This window comes from Hakea prostrata, chromosome 1 (genome assembly GCF_041222555.1).
Source record: "Hakea prostrata isolate BN-2017 chromosome 1, UWA_Hpros_2, whole genome shotgun sequence".
Classification (NCBI taxonomy): Eukaryota; Viridiplantae; Streptophyta; class Magnoliopsida; order Proteales; family Proteaceae; genus Hakea; species Hakea prostrata.
Genome location: NC_142600.1, coordinates 68929870 through 68939168, shown reverse-complemented (window position 1 = coordinate 68939168; position 9299 = coordinate 68929870).

The window sequence follows — 9299 nt, the reverse complement described above, 5'->3', positions numbered from 1 at the left end:
TATTTCCAGCGATAAAATCATTAGCAACCCCTTCTATCGAGTAAGGTAAGAAACCAAAACGATTTGGTTTGATGTGGTGGCTTAACTGGGTACTTGGAAGCATGAAGATTTTTCTAAATGCTCTACTCGTTGCAACAACTTTGTGGTTTGTTCTTGATACCGGAGTCATCGCCAATTTCAAATAAGAAACAACCTCACTAGAAAGTTTGATTTCTCCCCTTCTTTTCTCCATTTTGTTTTATATTGATGTTTCCATACTATGGTAAAGATGATACAGAGTCGGTTCATCTTCGATGAACATTCATGACTTTATTTGCTACATTTTCAACTAGCTTACTTTCTGTGATTTTATTCTTATGTAACTATGGATTGCAGTAGGGAGAGCCAAAACATAATCACAAGGAAATAAAATAAGATATATTAAAGACAATGAATAAAATTAGGACAAGATGAATTGAATTCTTCCATTAAATAATGTGCATTAAATATGTACAGTAAAAATAGCATCTTCTCTAATATAGAAATATCAAAGTCTACTAGAAAATACAATATATGTTTCTTGTACACAATAATATGATATTGATATGGAAAAATGCATTGATGTGATCTTCAGTTAATATAAGAACGTGAATCTCCAAGATAACACATTGAAGTGGCTGAGATCTTCATTTGAAAACATCTTTTAGCATGATCTTTTTAGGGGTGATGAACATCCATAATCGATATTATTTATAACACTTTCATTTGGATGTTCATCAATAAATAATGTACCTCGTTAAAACTTTACTAAAAAAAACCTCGTGAAAAAAATATTAGTGAATGAAAAAGATTATACATATCTAAATAATACGTCTCACTAACTGCCTCAAAAAAATTCTTACCAGAAAAATCCAGTAGGACAAAACCTTGGTGAATGAAAAAAGAGTGCAGCATTGATTTTACTTCCCCTAATGATAACATCATTAAATATCATTACGTCTACACATCTTAACATCATGTATCAGCTTTTCCAAATTTGAAGTAGGCAACTTCTCAGTAGATAAGTTTGTCAAGTTATCACTTGAACGAATTTGTTGAACATTGATTCCACCATTTCATTGAAGATCATGAGTGAAGAAGAACTTTGGTGAAATATGTTTTGTTCCATCTCATTTGATGTATTATATTCTTCAGATGAGCTATGCACGCAGTATTATCTTCATATAATGTTGTTGAAACCCATTTTTTTAATAGAAGACTGCATGTTCCCAAGATGTTTAGGTCATTAATCTTAATCAAACACATTCTCGGCTTGCTTCATAAGATGCATTTGCATAATAAAATAACGAGTAAGTTGATTCTACATTCATTTGAATAAAATAACCACATTTCGAAGGTATCAAAATATATGTTTAATATTATTTCAATTCTTAGTCATGGAGAAAAACTAAATCTTGTTAATTAACTTACAGAAAATATTATTTCTAGTTGTATATTATTAGTAAGATACAGTAATGCACAAATGGCATTGAGATATGGTACTTCAGGACAAAAAAATTCTTCATTATTTTCAGGGGGTCGAAATGAATCTTTCTTTATGTCAAGCGATCTTACAATCATCAATATACTCAATGGATATGTTTTATTCATTTAAATCATTTCAAAACTTTCCCTATAGAAATTGATTGATGAAATAATATTTTATTCATCAAATGATCAATTTGCAAGCTTAGACAAACTTTGTTTTTCAACATCGATCTTTCATTTCAACTTTCTCACAATAATAAATTGACTTATTTTTATACTCTTCATTTAGTAAATATTCATTAAGGTGGTTAAATCATATATGCCCTGATTGTTTTAATATATATAATGATTCTTGAAGCCTTATTGAACAAATTTTTCGAGAATTTTATGTGCTTCAAGTATTTTGAATGCTTCAAAGATTTTCATATAAATTTCACACTCAAGTGAACTAGATAAATAGACTATAATAATATCCATTAGACGCATATCAAGCTTTTTATGTACTACTAGACTAATAAGATATCTGAAGGTGATTACATTCACTACAAGAGAACATGTTTTCATATAATCAATATCCGACCTTTGCGCGAAATCTTGTGCAATAATTCATGCTTTATATATTACAATTTAAATTTTCTTCTCATTTCATTTTCGTACAAAAACTTATTTGTACCCCTATTGGCTTTGTACGTTCAAATGTTTAGACTATAGATTCAAAAAATTTACTTTTTCAAGTGAATTAAATTCTGTTTGAATTGCATATTTCTATTTTGGCCAATCATATACTCACTTACATTCATCAAAAGATATAAGTTTAAGATCCTTATCTTGTTTCATTATTTCAATAATAATATTAAATGCAAAAATGTTATCAACAACTTTATCTTTTTTGTGTCATCTCTTTCCTGTAGTGTTATAATTAATCGAGATCTCTTAATTATTTTCAAGTACATGAACCTTTTCTAGGGTTTTATGGAAAGTTATGTCTTGATAATTTTTATGATCAATTGTCTCCATATTATGATCATCTTAATTATTTGTTTCATTTCTTTTTTTTTTTCTATGATTTTATCCTTAGAATCAATCGATCTTCCACATTTTAAACATGATTTAATTTCATTTGCACTGATAGATTGTTCTGTTGGAATATTAAACAAAATTGAACCATTACAGTTGTAATATGAGATTTAATAATTCTTTGCAGATCAGGTAATTCGCCAGTTGATTCATCATACTTTATAGATGCATTATCTTTTGAACTTCATGCACATTGTTCAGTGCGATGATATAAATGAGATAATGATAATATATTATAATCAATTTCTTTTTCCAACTATTTATTCTTTCTCTCTCATATTGGAAATGATAATGATCTAAATGAGATAATGATAATGCGTTCTAATCAATCTCTTTTTCCAACTATTTATTAATTATCTATCATATTGGAAAAAATAGTTCATCAAAATTATAATCAATAAGTCTTGTTTAAATAAATCTGCTCCAATCATTGACAAAATATTAAATTGCAGAAAGATATTCATATCCAACATATATTTTCAATTTTCTTTGGGGACTCATCTTTGCGTGTTGTGGTGGAGCAATTAGAACATAAACCATGCATCTGAAAATTCTAAGATGATAAATATATAGCTTCGTAACATAGGCCAATTATACTAGGAAGAATTTATGACTACTTGTTGGCTTGATGTGTACAAATAATGATGTATATAATATAGCATATCCCTATGTCAACATAGGAATTTATTCTCATAAACAATGACTTTGCTATTAAATGGAGATATTTAGTAAATAATTTTGCCAAACCATTTTAGGTATAAACATGAGCAACAGATTATTCAACTGTGATTTTAGCTTGTTACGGGAGATACTCACTCCAGCTAATTGAGTAGAACTCTCACTTGGGTAATCAACTAGCTAAGTAGTCAGGACTTAGCCCGATCAAATGTGACTGATATGGAACACTCCATTCACGCTAAGACAAAGAAGACAATGTCAACATAAAACGGAAGGTCTACCCCAGAGATCGTTAGGCGGATCAATAATCAAGATCTTGTTGGTTTTAAGTAAGGTAACCCACATACTACTTAACAAGGACTCACTCCTTAGGTAAGGACACAAACGTTTTCTAGTGAATCCCTGAGCAGCATTCGCTCAGACCTTAATCTGATCCCCAACTGACTTAGCATCGGAGGCTGTTGCCCGGCATCCAAGTCGACCAGCGTCTAACTTCTCTTACATGTCTTATCATCTTCTTGCATGGGAGATTACTCGAGAGCCGATCTAACTAGGTCAGGACCAGAATCAAATCTGAGACACAACATATCTATTATACATGAATCATAAAGCTTGAGATATAGATTCACCGACATTATCAAGACAAATTGTCTTTATCTTATAATCTAGAAATTATGTTTTTAATCTAATATTTGAGTAAACAATTTCGCAAATATCAAATTACGAGTTCATTATGAACATACATGTGTCCTTTTATAAATGCATCTACTTAAATCATATATCATCTGAATGGTCCACATGATAGGTGAATGTGCTCATATATTTCACTTTGTGTAGGTTTCAAAAACATAAAAAGTTCAATATCAATTTTAGCGGGTAAACTAATAATAGATTTTCCTTAAGAACAAGCAGCACAAGAAAATTTAGTGAATTGAAGAATCTTTGTTTCTTTAATGAGTGACAAATGAATTTTCAATAATTTTTCACATCATACTTGATCCAGATGGTCCAATCGGTCATGCCAAATAATAAAGCTATCAAAATCAATGATCTTTTGATTTACCAAAACAATTATTTTAACAATGAGAATATTCGTGTAGAACAAACTGAGAGAAAAGATCTAACATTTTTGTAGTAATGCGTAGACTGTCATTTGTAGTCTCAATATGATAATCATTTTAGCATATATCTTCAAAACTTAATAAGTTTCTTTGAGGCTTATTACAAAATAATGCATTATCTATAGTCAATTTGATCTCCTAAGTAATAACAGATTAGTTCTTCCGGAGCCTTTAATCAATTTTGTATTACAAAACTATTCTATGAATATTGGCTTCCCCATTATCAAATAAGAAATTTTTTTTTTAATTCTTAGTACGATATGCTTTGTAGCACATTAGGGAATATCTATATTATTCATCAAAATGAAACAAATACATAAAAAGATATGTAAAAAGTGAACATAAAAAAAAAAAAATAGAAGGAAAAAAAGAATTACATTTAAGATAAATAAACCAACATAAGATCAATTTTTTATTTTATTTGAATTCTATTAATATAACCAAATCTTCAAAAGAGTCTGGAGCATCTAGATGGTGAATTATGTTGTTTAAGATATTCTCATCAATGATCATGATTACATCATATCCAAAAAAATCTCATATCCAGGTCAAGGTTAATTGAAGGAGATGATATGATTTCTAAACCATTTGTCTTCGTGGTTTTTGGATTGAGATTGACTCTTTAGCATGTTAAGAATAAAATTCGGATTTGAATCATCCCAAAATCAGATCGAGGATGGGTGATCAAAAGTTGGAATTTCAGACTTGAGAGTCTGCCTGAAAGAGGGGCGGTCGCTCAGGGGCGTTAATTGACCCAACCAACCACCATAAGCGACCGGCTGGGTCACAGAAGCTTTGTCAACTTGGTTATTGCTCTAATTTGACTTAGGTTCTAAATGTATCTTTGTAACCCTATTAGAGGTGCTCTTTGAGGTTCTCTGGACTTGTTAGTTGTGAGGTTTGATTACACTTTCAATATCTTTTACGCTTCGAAAGGTAAGGTTACATTTCTAAATATATGCATTAACATGTATTGTGATGAATTGTATATAACTTCAAATACATAAGTGAATGTATAACTGTTGTTACATTATCTTAGATGATTTATTGATTATAATATGTTGTGAATGATGATTAGTTGTATATAATTTACTATGTGATGATTGAATGACTTGTTATGTGATAATGAATGATGAGTTGATGTAGCTATGATTGAGGGTACCTTTTTGGGTATCCTTTGCTTGGGATATCAAGGATTGTGGTATGAGACACTATTCTCTGATGCCCCCAACACTATCATGGTTGCTGGGTTACATTCTTAGGAGGTATAGATTGCATGGTTAGAAACCCTTACATGCTACCCTTTCGGCGGGGGTATTGAAGCCGAATGACCTGTGATAACGGTGATGTGACTCTGTTTCATCTTACAACAGTAACCAATCCGTGCGAAGACTCAGTGATCCATTGTTGATCATGCATTAGTATGGTTGCATATGTTAGGGTTGGGCTCATAGGTGTCTAATAAGTGGTTGGGAGTCGTGAGGGGACATAAAGAGATCCGCCCCAACAATATGGGGATGACCATAGGGTTATGAATAGAGTCCAATAGAGCTAGCCAATCCATGAGGATTCTCATTCCTAGGTGGACAAGGATACTGAACTGAGTTGGTTGGTGCCATAGGGGAAGTATCTAGACCACATGTAGTATATTACTGTATGACCTTGCATTAGATTAGAATCCTCGGCATGTGCTAGTACTCATGCCAATGGTTGTGGTGAGAGAGTGTTGACCTAAACCCCGGCCATAGTTGTTTGACGAGGACTGAAGCCCTTGTCCGGGATCCCAATAGAGATAACCAGTTTGTGAGGGATTAGAGTGGCTAGACCTACTTAGAGGAGGGCTGATGTTATATCTTAAAGCATACCTATCATACTAGAGACTTGCATAGTTAGCTACTAGATGCATCCATACTTATGCATATCATCTTTCACACATGTTACTTACCATGATATGATGTGACATGTATATGAGATATGTTGCCTTACTGAGTTCCACATAACTCATTCCTTTTTGTAGATTAATATTTAATGATTTAGATTGCGATATTGGGCTAGGAGAACTTCCATATGACTAGGAGAACCCCTGTGAAGAAACTATGGAGGTGTTAGTGGGAGGTAGTGATATACAACACGAAGTCACTTGCGGGTGCTTGGAGTGTGTTTACAGCTCCCATTGATGGCAGAATAATTTAGGTGGCTCACCATTTCAACAAGTCGATGAAGGAAGGTTGGATGACCTTGTTCATCGAGAAATTAGAAGAGAAAACTACCATCTTTGAAAAAGAACAAAAAAACAATTAAATCATGATTTATTATGCTTCCGCTGAGATTCCTTTTTGGACACAATTACTTTATTCTTTTCTTTGATAATTCCTTTTTGAACGTTGGACACGTAATTTTCCTTTTTATTTAATTATTGAATTATTCTTGCTCTTGATTTATTATTATGTGTATTCATTATCATTGATGGGTAAACCATGGATCTTGTGACTATGGATTGCACTCACGGGTTGTCAAGTGGGACCAATACCGGTGGGTGGGGTGTGACACGCATACTCCAAAATGATGGAGTTCTCATAACCTGTAAAAGAGTCTAGAGAAAATATATTTTCGAGGAATGAGTTCCACAAAACTAAGTGAGGTCAACAAAATCACATATCATGCATCCAATACATATACCAAATATGAAATAGGAATGTAAATGAAATGGAGTGATATATTATTCAAGCATGCCGCTTATACTGTAACAAGTGTTATTGTCTATAGCAGACATGCATTAAGTCGTAACACCAGCCTCCTCTGGGGAGTCTCATCACTTTGATCCCTCGTGGACTGACTACCTTTGTTGGGATCCCACAATATAGGAGGATGGTCATAACACACCATGGTTGGGGATTAGGTCACCACTCTCTCACCACACCATTGGTATGAGTACTAGGGCATGTCAGGAATAAGCCCAGCCTAATGCAAATCAACTACATTTCATACTACATGTGATCCGGATACCTTTCCTCACGGATTGGCTACGTTTGTTGGTCCAATGTCATTCCCACCTAAAAATGTTACTCCTCATGAACTGCTACCTCTGTTAGATTAACATTTCGTAAACCTATGGTCAGACACATATGCTTTGGAGGATGCTCTCGTGTCTCCTCATGGACTGGCTACCTCTGTTGGATGTCCATGAGCCCAAACCCTCCATATATACAACCTTACCATTGAATGATAACAATGGGCCTGTGTCTCCTTATGGACTGGATACCTCTTTTGGACGCCCACAGGACTCAGCCACTAGTACCATGGGTCACTCGGCTTCAATACCCATGTGGAATGGGTAGTAGCATGTAAAAATGATACTCTAGCCATGCATCTAGACACCTACATATAATGCACATAAAGGACTAAATGAATGTGAAGACACTAGGAGCAATGGGTGAACCCACAACCCTGGGTTAATATACATGTAATGCATTATCATCCAATTCCCAACACATTACTTTCACAACCATAATTTGAAATGAGATGAATAGTAGATAAACATAAAATATCACCTTACCATTTATCCATGCAAAGTCCCACACAATTCATACAAAGATATTCCACATTTATAATAACAAGAATTATAATCAAAAAAAGAGTACTCAATATATAAAATGTCTTCCCTCACAATATAATAACAAGCAATACAATCAAGTTAATTGCATGATATATGAAAATGTATCCCTCACTTGTTAATGACAAATTAAACTTCCAAAGCTCAAGAATTCCACAACTAAAGAGTGCAACAACCCACAATAAACCTATAAAACATAAATGTTACATTAGATTTTAGTTTGGAACAAGACTAAGCATCATAGGAATCAAATTCACCTCACTCGAAAAGCGGACCGGTTGGATAGGGCCGGTCACTCACCCAGTCGATTGTCCATTGGCTCCGAACCAAAAGGCCTCTTCTTGCCCTATTTCAAAACCTTGACTTTTGGGGACTTTTGGGGCTTCAATAGGATGCCACCAATGTCCTAAAAACACCTTCCAAACACCCCAATTAGTCTCCAACACAAAAGCCCCAGTTTGGTTCTCAGAGAGTCGCCCACGAGTATCTCAGAAAGGATGAATTGGTCTAAAAACAAATAGATAGCATGATTCATAATTTAATGGGGTTGGAAAACACAATAGAAAGTAAGAACAATCATTCCATTCAACCCAACTCACCAATCTCATCCATAAGGTCAATAATCCATCAAAATACCAAGAAGAAAGCTTAAAAGAGGGATTTTTAGAACATTCTTACCTCAATATGAGATTACCCTTTTGATTCGCTCTTCAGTACCTCCAATTGTGCAAAAATCTCTCAAAAATCCTTCCTCTTCTCCTTTCCCACGAGCTTAGCCCCAAATACACCAAAATTTTCGTTTATAAGGTTGGCTAGTCATAAAATAGGGTTTTAAACCCAAAATCCCGAAGCTGGGCAGGGGCGGTTGATCAAACCGTGCAACCTCTCCCAATCAACTGGCCTTTATCTTCTACATACGAATGCCGATTGCAACTAGCTTCAGAGGATAGGAACCTCTAAATATTTCCTAATCAATGGTATATTTTATTTTAGCATTGAAGTCTTCCAACATAGGTTTCCGTGCATGCCAAAACCTCACTTTTAATGCCTTCCGGGCTGACTTTCTCCCTCCTTTTGAAATCAATTAGGGTGGTTGGGCCTTCTTCTAGTTCATTCAAGTCTATAGGTTTGATTTTTTAAACTTTCGGGCTCAACTTGGATGGTCCAAATTGTCTTTTACCAATACTTCGGGTTCGCGAACATGAAACATCGGGTTATCGGGTTAGGATTTTAGGGATTTCACAAGTAGCTTTATAACATGGAGTAGGGAACTATTACATATACCATTGGGGAGAGTTGAACCC